This window comes from Ambystoma mexicanum, chromosome 7q (genome assembly GCF_040938575.1).
Source record: "Ambystoma mexicanum isolate Mex_15411 chromosome 7q, UKY_AmexF1_1, whole genome shotgun sequence".
NCBI classification, from domain to species: domain Eukaryota; kingdom Metazoa; phylum Chordata; class Amphibia; order Caudata; family Ambystomatidae; genus Ambystoma; species Ambystoma mexicanum.
Window position 1 is genome coordinate 943543774 of NC_090941.1, and position 12698 is coordinate 943556471.

A 12698-nucleotide genomic window follows, 5' to 3' on the forward strand; every position below is an offset into this window, starting at 1 on the left:
ACTTGAAGAACGACTGATTCTCTTTAATGAGAGAGCAGACATACACTTTGGACACTGCTGATTCAACTCTTTAATTCAAGTTGTTTTGTAGCTATTGAGCTATGAATTTCTAAGGACATGTGCATGGATTAAGGAGTAGATTTTTTTCCACTTTCTGCATAACCCTGGAATAACAGTGGTTATCTCTCGCATCGAGCAAAAAAAAGGTGACTTTTAATTTCTGAAAAGTCTCTCTGCTGTAATGCACCATGGGAGATAAAGCCATAATGTTGGGAGAAGGTGGCACTCCCTTCCCCATCGAATATTTCAATAGTTGCTCGATGGAATAACCCCAGGCCCTCCCGGAAATCGAGGCAACGCTTTGTGCCTAAGTTGTTTCTCATTTAGTCCATTTCCGTCCGGTGGTTTTTGCCCTGCGCAATGCCAACATTTTGGCTTTTTCCTCTATGGGAAAATGAATGGGAGTAAGGCACAGGCACAGGCACAGACACAGACACAGACATACAAAAGTTACAGTGGATTTAAAAGTATTTGCGAAAAACCCCTTCACCTGAAATGTGAAAGTAGGATAGTCCACTTGAGCCAAGTCACACCAAAGTCACGTAGGGGCCATCGCTGGAAGTTCACCTCCAGTTCTGAGTCACACACAACAGCAAGGCATTGTGGGTATGCAAATTAGCCTAAATAAAAACCCTTTCTCCTGGAAATTGTCTGTCTTAGAGGGAGTGTTACTATATACATAGCTTAACCAACCCAAGAGAAACATTCTGCTAGGCTGTCAGGAAGGTATCGGCTCAAAATGTTGATTAAAAACATGCTGAATGCGCGTTTACTGCACATTCAGCTGCAAAAATTATTCTGAATCCCATTACTCCGAACAAGGGGAGCAAGGGTGTGGGAGTGTTCCCCGCTCCCCTTGCTCAGTGTAATGGGCTCGAGGGTTGGGAGGGATCGCCGAAAGGTAAGAAGGGAGAAAAAGGGGAAACGGGTATGGGGATGCGGGCAAAAGGGATCTGTGAGATCACTGCGCCTCGATGTTTTTCTATTTGCATTTTCTTTGTCGACATTTTCCGCATGCAGTGATCACATAGATCCGTCAGGACAACTACATACCGACATGCATGGCCCAGTGCTCCAACCACAAGTCTGTCAAGACTATACTGCACTGATGTATGGGGCTTGTACGCCACCTTTTACCCATTACAGTGTACATGACCAAAATCTGGCAACAGGGGGCCCGCTTACCTTTAAGTGTAAAACATAACAGGACCCCGCTGCCAAGTTACAGGAGATTCGAAAATGAACTCCTGAGTGTCAAACGCTTGACATCAGCTACAAAAATAAAGTCCACCAAATGCCCACTAATGGAAGCTCAGACAAAGGGCCTCTTAGAACTATTTACATGACTCATGTTTCTAGCACAATATTTTAGAATTCAAGCAAATGAAACTGGTTTAAATTGGCACCAGAAAGGAATGTGAAAACGATTTTCAATATAACTCCACATTCAAATGTCCTAGATTCAAAGACTAAAAAGTGTTGCTACTTTGAGATGGGCCTCTTTTAAATTAGTTCAAATACATTTGTAGGATTATTAAAAATCAATAAAAAAATAAATATGAATAGATAAGTCATATTTCATCACACAAATTCATGTTGCATATCCCAACATTCGTGAGAACTACGGGAACCAGAAATTCGTATTTAATGTATTGGTCATATTGCTATGATGAAATATGGAATAAAATATGATTTTGAATTCAAATGTGTGCAGAGTATATAACCTTTCCCTGTCACGTGTTTAGAAATATGGCCAACCCTTAGTAAGCAAGCCAATGGAAATACTTGACCAATCAAAATGTGTGAGGTAATGATGGCAGTGTGGGAATTATTCCAATTATAAAGGTAGAAACACACAAGGAATGAGAAAACTCTGGAATTGAAGACTGCAGAGAAGGTGAATACCGGTTCCAAATGGATGAGGGTTGAATATTATCTGGAGGGGATTGGACCTAATCCATGAGTAAACCTGGAATCATTGCAGATCTGCTTTGCTAGAGAAGGGAGAACGAGACCAGAAGGAGGATAGCTGACCAAGAATGCCTTTGAAAACTCTTGAGAGTGCCTCCTGGCTCTGCACCCTAATGAATTATTGAAAAGTAAGTATGAAAATTCCCCCAATGTAATTAGACATAGGCCCTAAAGAACCATTTCTCTGTTAGGACCCAGGAGATGGTGGATTGGGATGGTGACTTACACTATGGGGAACTTATTTCAAATAGACTGCTTGAGCATGTAAAGTGGCAACTGCATTTCACTGTATTCACAACCAAGCCAGATTTGTTTTGCATGAGAAAAGATAGCATTTTAGCACAGATAAAGCACAGCTCTTTGGATACCCAAAGCCAACCAAAGGAAACACTATGGATTATTACAGGCGTAGTCCGACACTGGATTTTTGGAAGGGTGCACATTTCAACATCTCCAGGATTGATTGATCTCTAATGTTGTCATTAAATTAATTGTGCTGCTTAGACGTGACATTGTATTACTTAGGATTAGAAAAATATTTAGAAATGTAACCACTTGATGATTGGGATGACTGCGTGTTTCCACATTGTATTTGTGAGAATTTCACAGGCAGACCAATTCTTGTTTCTGTAAACCAGTTAGAAATGTATCGATATTTTATTGTGGAGACTTCCCTGGCATAATGATAGCGGACTTCCTTTCAAGTGATTGTATTTGAATAAAATGAAATTTTGATTCATAATACAACCAGTTTGTTCTTACAGAATCGTGGGGTGGGATTGCATATTAGGGGTGTTAAATTAGCTATACCCACTTAGTTATGAACAATTAGAACATACACAAGATATCCTGAAGGCTGCAACAAAATTACGCATTATTACGCAAAATTACACAGACAGAGTTCGCCACTACACTCCACATGGAAAGGTTTGCTGAAACCTTTCTCCAGATGCTTCTGGAACGCCTCTCTTTTATGTCCCCGTTTCTAGTTCAATAAGCATACAGATTTCTAGCGCTGTCCCCTCAGCAGGGACAGTGGTTCAGGGTCTAAGCCCCACAAAAAAGGCAGACTTTGTGAAAGACGGCCACGAAGGACGATCCCCACAAGGTTTGGCTTTTGCCTCTTCCTCCTTCTCCCTGTCAATTTCAGGGGTCGCCCTATATCTACTTCCACTGCCACACTTCCCTTAACCCCCTTCACACTTAACTACTGACCTCAACTGGTTCCAGCAAACTCTTGCAGCTTCCCTCCAGGCAGTGACCCCCAAAGTCAGTCAACGGGATGCAGCTTTCTGTACATTGGTCTTTAGGAGGTGCAGTCTAGAGACCACAATTGGGGACATCATCCTCGCCCTGTTATCGCATGTCTTCTGAAATATTGTGACCCTGAATTTCTTCTGTACACAGTTCACGAGCTTGGCCATCTCAATACAATAGCACAAACATGTACACTTACCCAGGCTTTAACTTTTCTGTGCAGGCAGTGCAACACACCTTCACAGCTGTTAAGTATAAACTCTGTGACAGGGGTATGGAGATACGTAATGTTATTCCCAGGTGAGCTCATTTCTTTTCGTTGGCATTTTTGGACAGGTGCCTTTAGGTTCTGCCCGACCCCGTCCATGGGCAGCGGGAGGGTTCTCAATCCCTCCCCAATGACTGATCCTGTGCTAGTAAACTTTGGCAAAATCAAATTTTAAGCAGTTGTAATGATGTGTACATGCTTTACAATATTTGTGCTATGGGAAATTTGGGAATGCACCTTTCCACAGTGCTTGTAATTGCTTTTTGTTTGGTGTACTGCTAGTCCCTTGAGGGGTTTACCGGAGCTGGGCTAAATATTCAGATGCACATAACCTGTGGTTTTACTCTTTTTTTTTTCTTTTTGAACTTTAAATAAAGTCAGCAATCACAAAAAACATTTCCAGTACATTTGTCGGATATATATTGTCTCAGTTCATGGTACAATATGGACATAATAATACAGAGTTTGCTTGCCCCATAGTATTTGCTTATTGCGTAGCTAGTTCAGCCTTTAGCAAGATATGCTCTAAATTCTCCCCATACATCCTTGCGGCGGGACATACGTGGAATCGTTGATATATATAGCTCTTCTCATTCATTTACCCAGGTTGTCTTTCAGCCATTCATGGATGGGGGGCAAGAGTTTTTCCATTTTCTGAGTATGCACCTTTCGCCACTATGTTTCCCACATTTAGAAAGGCGTCTGATCCTATTTTCCAACATGTGTTGCCACTGTCCAAATAGCAGACATTGTATGTTGAATCCAGATGCCTTCCAATAACTTCAGACATTACAGTGTATATCTGTTTCCAGTATTGCAGTAGGCTCGGGAAGGACCAGAACATGTGCAAGCATCCAGCTTCTGTTGCTCCGCATCTCGGGTATAAACCATTATGGTCCGGAAATGCCCTCTTGAGTTTATATGGTGTATAGTGTAACATGTGTAATACTTTGTATTGAATGAATTTCAATTGACCATTCATGGATAGTCGTAAATCTGAACATAGCTCCCCATTGTTCATCATGTATCACCTTGTTCCATTCCGCCTCCCATTTCTCACTTGAGGAGTCCCCCCCGCGTCAATGTCCCAGCTAGTATTTCCCTATATAAGATAGTGAGCACATGTCTGCATCCACTAGAATTAGAGATATAGGCCAGCAGTTTGTTTTCGGGGCTTTCAGTCGGGTAGGAATCCCATCTAGTCCGAATCGCTGCACGTAGTCTATAATATTGTAATAATCCCACCTGAGAGTCCATGTTTTGCTTTCATACCCACAACCATCAAAAATGTCCCATCGGGAAGCAAGTCCCCTATGCAGTTATATCCCAGAGTTTCCCATTGCCTACAGATCGCAGAATCTCGTGTAGGGGAAAGATGTGGGCAGTCCGACAACAGTAGTCAGTGGTAATACAGAGTTATTCCATCTGTTCTTTGAAAAATACGCTTCCAGGCACTTAATGTGGTAGAAAAGGGATCATATGGGTAGTCGTCTCTATATGTGTTGTCCATTATAAGTGTCATCATTTCCAACCCCTCCGTTGCTGATTTTTGTAGCTTAACGAGTTTCCCCCGTACCATACCAATAAGAGGCAAATTGTGCTTTGGCCACCATTCAATACATTTCTAGGTTGTGTCCGTGGAACCTGCCCACGGAGTATGGCAGTGCCATCTGTACCCATCTTTTCCGCATGGCTCTACAGTGTCACAAGAACCTAGCTACGGTGTTATGTAGCTCTTTAAAAACATGAGCGCCTGGCCATATAGGTACATTCACAAACGTATATAGTATTTTATGTACTAATATCAGTTTCATTAGTGCAAGTTTGCCCGCCAATGATAGGGGGGGATCCGTGACCATAAAGAGGTTTTAGTAATTGTGTATCTCGTCAGGGTAGCATAGTTATCTGTTAATAGATCATTCTTAGATCTAGAGATAGTTACTCCCAGATATCTTAGCTTATCTGGCATCCATTTCAACAGGGTTTGAGCCTGGGGCCAGGGCGTGTCGTCCGTGAGGTGAAACATCTCAGACTTCCCGTAGTTGACTGTGAACCTAGATTATACCCCAACCCGGGCAATATCCTCCATTATGGGGTCTAGGTTCTGTTGCGGATCCCGGGCATAAAGTAGGACGTCATCTTCATATAGCAAAACTATCTCTGGGGTTCTGGCTATTCGTATACCTTTATTCATGTCAAGCACAGATCAAGTCTGCCATGGGTTCTATTGCCATGGCAAAGAGTAACTGGAACAATAGGCACCTTTGTCGTGTCCCTCTGCCCAGTTCAAAAGGAGCAGACTGCGTTGTATTAGTTAAAATGTTTGCCATTGGCTTTGTGTAAAGGATTTTAATATAGCTTATAAAAACATCCGCCAACCCACATTTCCGAAGGACAGTGAATAAACATGGCCAGGACACCATATTGAATGTCTTTTGGGCATCGAGAACCACAGCCACTGCATGGGCCTTAGGGGATATGCAAGCCAGGATATTAAACTAAGATTGAGGTACGTCGCTCTACCAGGTATGAAGCCCGTCTGGTCTTGGTGTATTAAAGCCTGCATTAATGGTAACAGCCTATTAGCTAATATTTATGCATATATTTTAGTGTCTACATTCATTAGCGACAGTGGTCTGTATGAACTACACTCCGTTTGGTTTATCCTGTTTGAGCAAGACGGTTTCAACCACTTCTCAAAGGGATTTCTGGAGTTGACCCACCACTACAGCCTCCTCTCATAATGTCAATAAGTGGGGTGCCAAGTGGGCCCCATACTCCACCTAAAATTCTGCTTTAAGGCCATCAGGGTCTGGTGCCTTATTTCTTGGCAATTATTTTATTACGTGAAATATTTCCTCTGTCGTGAACGAGGTATTGACTTGGATGCTGGCATCAGTCGATCGTTCGGACAGCGGGATAGAGTCCAGGAGCCTCTCAAGTTCCGGCATGCCTCCCAAAACTTGAGTCTGGTATACCTCTGTATAGACTTGATCTCCTTTTCAGAATATTACAATATTTGGTGTTTATCTGTAATTGCCACTATGTTTTTGCTCCCCGATGTATTTTAACCGATGCAGATATCGCTTTTCCGGGTCTCTCGCCTTCTCCATAGCATCTGGCCATGGCTGGTTTGGCAAAATATCTCGCCTCTCTATCTGCCAGCTGTCTACAGGTCTCTAATTGCATTTTAATAGCCACCAGTTTGGTACGATCAGGTGGCGTTGCATAATCAGCTTCTAGCTTGTGGAGCTCACTCTCGCTTTTGGTTATGCCTCTGCGTATGTCTCACAGCAAACCAAATTCATGCGACCTGGCCACCCCCCTAATGTAGACCTTAAATGCTTGCCAGAGCATAGCCTGTGTCATGGCCCCAGTGTCGTTCAGCAAAAGGTACATGCGGATGTAATTTTCTAAGTCAGTTCGTAATACTAAGTCTTGTAGTGTATGGCTAGTGATTTGAACCTCTAAGGGTTCCGAGTTCGAGCAGTGTCATCCCAGTGTAGGGACAGCCTAATCGGGGAGTGGTCAGAATAGGTATGAGGACGTATACAAGACTCCGCTGTCCGCCTGGCCAAGTGGTCAGAGATGAGGAAAATGTTTATTCTAGATTACATGTCATGTACAGTGAAATAGTACGTATAGTTCTTTTCATCGTGTGTTGTATACGCCATATATCATATAGACCAAGTGTATTCAACAGAATGAGGATGCAGCCGGCCGCCTTCGGTAAGGGCCTGGGCGCCCGCCCTGTGCAGTCAAGATCTAGGTTCAGAATGGTGTTAATATCGCCCCCCCATATTACTGGGATCGATGGATATCCCATGATGACGTCGGCCAGTTTCAGGTAAAAGTTCGGGCCATCTATGTTTGGGCCATATTAGTTTACCAAAAAGGACTTCTCGAATTCCCAATTTGCAATGAAAAATTACGTACCTGCCCTAGGAGCCTATATGCGAATGTAGTAAGACAAAGGCCACTCTCTTATGAACCAGAGTTAATACACCTCTGGGTTGCAAAGAGTAATTATTAAAGAACCTATTTGAGACCAAACCCTTAGCAAACGCAGTATTCGCTCCTCCCTATGCATGGGTTTCTTGTAAGAATAAGATCTGAACATCATAGCGATTAATGTAGGAGACCACCCTCCTTGCCTAATAGAAGTTTCCAAATCCTGTACGTTACAGCTGAAAACATTAAGCATCTCCAGGGTGTAACAAGTAGTGAAAAGGTACACACCAATGTGAGCGAGTCCATGCATTCATTTCAGTGAACGTAGACTTACAAGCATAGGTTTCGTGATTGTCTGAATGTTTTCCCCCCAACTCTTTTACCCACCTTGTCCTCCCCCCTCCACACACCCTAATTGCCTTCCCAATCAGGGCCATGTATACCATTCCCACCCCGCTCCCTTCCCTACCAACTGTTGCACTCAAGCCAAACTTGTGCACAGATACCACAACAATCAACTGCAACCTTGCCTGGGAGCTGCTGCCGCTGCATATAAACCTCCCGATAGCGACTCACCTTCCACAGCCCAATAACGTTTCAAAGGATTAACAAGCCCTCTTCAAATAAAGTCCATAAGCATTACATGCATATCATGATACTAGGTCATCGTAAACATTTACTAGTAGGTTATATTCCAGTAGATTACCTGCAGACAAATAAAGCCAACCATTCTGTTTCTCCCGTCTCAGTCAGGTGGGCATGGGTGACTCTCGATCTCTGTCAACTGGGTATTGATAGGTATATTAGTCTCAATATAGGAGGCTGCCTCCTCCGTTAATGAAAAGAACAAAGTTTTCCCTCGATGCGGTATGCAAAGTCTTGCCGGGAAAAGCATAGCGTAGGGGTGTCGCTCTTTCACAAAGTATTTGTTTGACTCCCATAAAGGACTTTCGCTCTTGCTGTACAGCTGCAGAGAAATCTGGATAGATATGCAGGGACGTGTTATCGTATTTCAATGGGCCCTTTTCTCTGACGTTATGTTGTCTGGCTCGAGGTCGTTGGGCCACGCACCACAGCTGGCACCATCAGCCGTTCTCGCCCCGTGCACCTTGCCCCCAGTCCACACGCTGTCGTGTCTCGCAGTGTGTGGCGCAGCCACACCCAGTCTTCGCGGCCGGCCCAGGAAAGAAACATTGGGCAGCACAGGAACGCCAACCTGCAGCTCAGCCAGGGTTTCGCCAGTAATGCAGGGGATCATCCGACACTAGCAGTTGGTGTTGGTTCCCAGCTTAGAGCAGTACAAGATGGCTCTCTCGCACTACTATCAGGCGTCTCGTACGGGAGTTCAGAGATTAGTGGCCATCTTGCGGCTGCTCAACAGTGACCCCCGGCCCGTTTTACTCTATTTGACATGTGTCTCCCATCATGCCCCTCGGTGGAGCTATCGACAGAATGTCTTGGGCTGTTTGGGAGGGGGCTCTCATCTTGAGGATTATTTGATTACTGTCTTCAGGAATATAAAACATAATTTCCTTTATTGGGACCTTATTTTGGCATGCTATCAATTGGGTTGGATTTCGCATGTGGTAGCTGTATTAGTTTACAGAATGATAGTGGGTTTTTTCACTGCTTGTTGGGAGTTTTGCAGGGCGGGTAGTGGATGGCTCACAGTAGGTGAGAAATGTACTGAGGTTGATAAGCAAAAAACCATCACAACAGCTTTACACAGATTGGTTTTCAAATTCAGCAACTCATTATGCATGTATTTAACGTCTTATGGTGGTCACAGAAGCACGACATAGGACAAATCGGCCAAATGCTATGATGTAAGTCAACTGGAATGTACAGTGTGAGGGCTCAGAAATGAGAGGTCACACACAAAGTTGTACTTTTCTCAACATTTGACATGTTTATTAAAAATAAAAGGGGTTTAGATAAAGGCCTACCTGTCCCCATCCTAACAAGAATGTCCCTACCTAGCAAATGTGAATGATGAGAAATGTGAGGACGACAACTTTGTGAAGGTTTTTCAAAAGATGACATTTTATTAAATCAAAAGGTTGGATAAACACCTCACTAGCCCTATCCTGCTGAGTATTTCCCTGCCTATAATACACTAAAGGAAACACTCCAACTAAAGGTTTCTGTCCCTCACACTTATTTATAAATAAATAAATAAGGAGATATATGGCAGTTTAACAACAACAAATATAACAGTATAATTCACATCACAACAGTGGCTTCTTCTGATAACCTGGGGGAACTCCCTTTCCCCAGATTCAAGCAGGCTTTTCTATAACTGCTCAAAAAGGATAAGGAAATCATGTGTCATAACAAAAAGTTCCACCTCAGTTCTCTTTCTAATCCAATTTGACAACACAAATGTTCCAACTTGGATTCCAAGGATGATTCATAATGGTTTAACAAAACTTACCTCTTTCCACTTGTAGCCAAGGTCTGGAGACAGCTTCTTGTCATCAATAATGTATATTTCAATAAAGCACAGTTTCTTGTCCTCAACAAAGAATACTTCAGAATGTCATTACATTTAAAACAAATGTCTTTGTCGGGATATTTTGGCACCAATTTAGCTTCAGTACTACTTCATCAAAAGACTTCAGTGAGTCTCCAACTACTTTGACATAAGCTTTACCCCCGCCACAGTACTTCATGATTTTTCACTTTTCACCTGGTTTACTCTTATGCCAGGTTTATTACTACTACAACTCTCTGCTCCGATGTTATTCTGCCAGAACAGAACCAAACACTCTTGGACTGGTATATTCTTCTGCCCGCACAAAACCAATTGGTAAAAATTCATAAAGCCTGGTATACTCCCTTGCCACGCCAAACGAATACCTTCAAAAACTTTGGCGGTAAGGGTCAACTTCAAAGGTTTTAACAATGCTTTCTGCTTCACACAATTAGGTTTGAGGATGTCTTCAAGGGACACAAGAATCACACTGGTGCTATTTACTACAGCTAAGTGTTTTCCACATGCAAGACAGACAATGCTTCCATCCTTCCATCCTTCCGAATCGCTTCTATGAGAAGGGCACACCTCCTGCCAATCTTGTTCCACTTTTGTTAACCAGATGCTGATAACTCTTTCTCTCCTTCATATTTCTTTGGCTTTGGCAATGTGGGTTTAAGACATTCTTCACACACACTGTTATGCTTTTGGCTTAGGCAACCCTGATTGTTTGTCAATTGCCTTAGTGTGGGCCCCTTTTGGCTTTGGCAATAGTGGTTTGGGTTCCCTTCTCGAGATATTGCCTCTTTGTGCGGTTGGCTGTTGTTATTACCCACTACATACCAATCACCTCTTTCAGGTGGGATCTTTAAAGCCTCTTTATGCCAAATGCTTTGGTTTACATCAGCTTGGTATGCGTCATAGTCATTCATTTGTTTTACATCAGTTTGGTAGTTTAAAGGTAGTCTGGATTCAGGCAACGAGTAATCACGGAGCGCTCCGGGGTCAGAATATTACAGTGAACTCACTGGGTTTGGCATGCACGTCCATGTACGTTGCCGCTTCCAGCTCGTCTGCTTCAGTTTTCCTGCGCGGCTCGGCAACCTCTACTGCACGGCTTCCTGCATCTCACGTCGGCTACTCTCAGAGCCCTTGTGGCTCCCCTAGCGAATCGGTGCTCGCCTACCTCTGCTGAACGCTTAACAATGGGGAAAGTTAAAAAAATGTGCACTTTCCGCTGCGCAACCTATGCAGCTGAACTCTGGAGCCCATATGGTCCTCTGAGGGTCGGCTTCAATTTCTCTTGTCAGTCTGGTCCCGCCGTCCTGGCTCTTCCGCAATGTCTTCCTCTGCTGCTTTGTGGAGATCCTGACTCTCCTCCACACACTACTACTACTGTCCTCATGCTGCTTCGGCTGCCTCACCTTTTCCAGCTTGGTCTACTGGCCTGCACTTGAGGATGGCTGAAAGGCATAAAAGGCCCACTCAGGTGTGGGTTATCAGCCTTAATGGGCTGCATTCTGCAACCTTTTGCCTCTGCAGCCTTCTTCTTCGTCCCAGTACTCTGGAAATTCTGGGACTCAAGGCCCCAACACAAAACTTACTTTTCTCAATAATAATTTCCCCAAGTTCCTTTCTCTCCTTAAACATATTCCTTAAAGGAGTATCATAAGTATCAAAAGATATATTTGGTTTTACAGAGGATTGAGGGTTTTAGAGTATCAAATTGTTAATTTTTAAAATGACCTCTCTGCATGCTTTTCCTGGGACTCGTAGGGTTTCCTATTTCTGGGAGTGTTATACATTTTGCAAGAACTTTTCTCACTCTTACTACATGACCGGTTATAACTGTCTTCACTCACACTGTTGCAATTAACTTTAGGGAGTGCCCGTTCTCTTTGACAACATGCCATTATATGTACAGGCATTAATGATACTCCCTTCCTTGAGGTAGACAAGTATTTCGCATGAAGTCCTCCTGTTTACCTAGGACACTTCTCCTCCCAGGTCATCCTCCCGTCTAACACCGCCCCCAGGGTCAGGATCAGGAAGCATCTGCCTTTCTCTGGCCACAGGAGAGGAGATTTTAGGTAGTGATTTTCGTGCAGACTCCATAGGATTCATCACACAAATTAAAACTAAAGAAAGCCGACCTTCTGTCCAAAATATATCCGATTCTCACACTAACATACACAACCAAAGTATGTAAGGAAAATTTCAGTTCAAAAGAAATGTGCAACAGTTCAAATTTATAATGCCAACAAAGTAATTCTTGTGCCCAGGGTTGAACTCCCATGCCCTGGAGCAATTCAGGAAGGCCTATGAACATTTTCTGTTCCAACAATAGTCTATACAGTTCAAGACAAATTGTCTCTTTCGTCTCATACGTCTCTCAAATTGGCAAAGCAACTGTCTTTTTCATAGAACATTGGTTCCAAAACCAAAGCAATTATTTCTTCCATAGAACACTGGTTCAAAAGGAAAGCAACTGTTTCTTTTGCAACGATTTTCCTTTCAAGATGCCAAAAGTGATAACTCCACAGAATGTAGCAACAGACCTTCTGGTAGCATACTTTTGTCAGAATGGCAAAGTCAGTTTCTCTTGCTGAACAATAGTTCATCACAATAATAAATCAAATCGTTTTTTTCCACCACACTCTTTATAACACCAAAAGTGATCCTCCTTTAAGCAACTTCTCCTCTCCTGGTTTACTCCAC

General features: G+C 43.2%; 1 protein-coding gene across 4 annotated transcripts in view; it reads right to left on the bottom strand.

The window, feature by feature from the left end:
- The window catches only part of ALG8 (ALG8 alpha-1,3-glucosyltransferase), a 496629-nt gene that overhangs the window by 269027 nt on the left and 214904 nt on the right, over positions 1-12698 (bottom strand). The window lies entirely within an intron of this gene.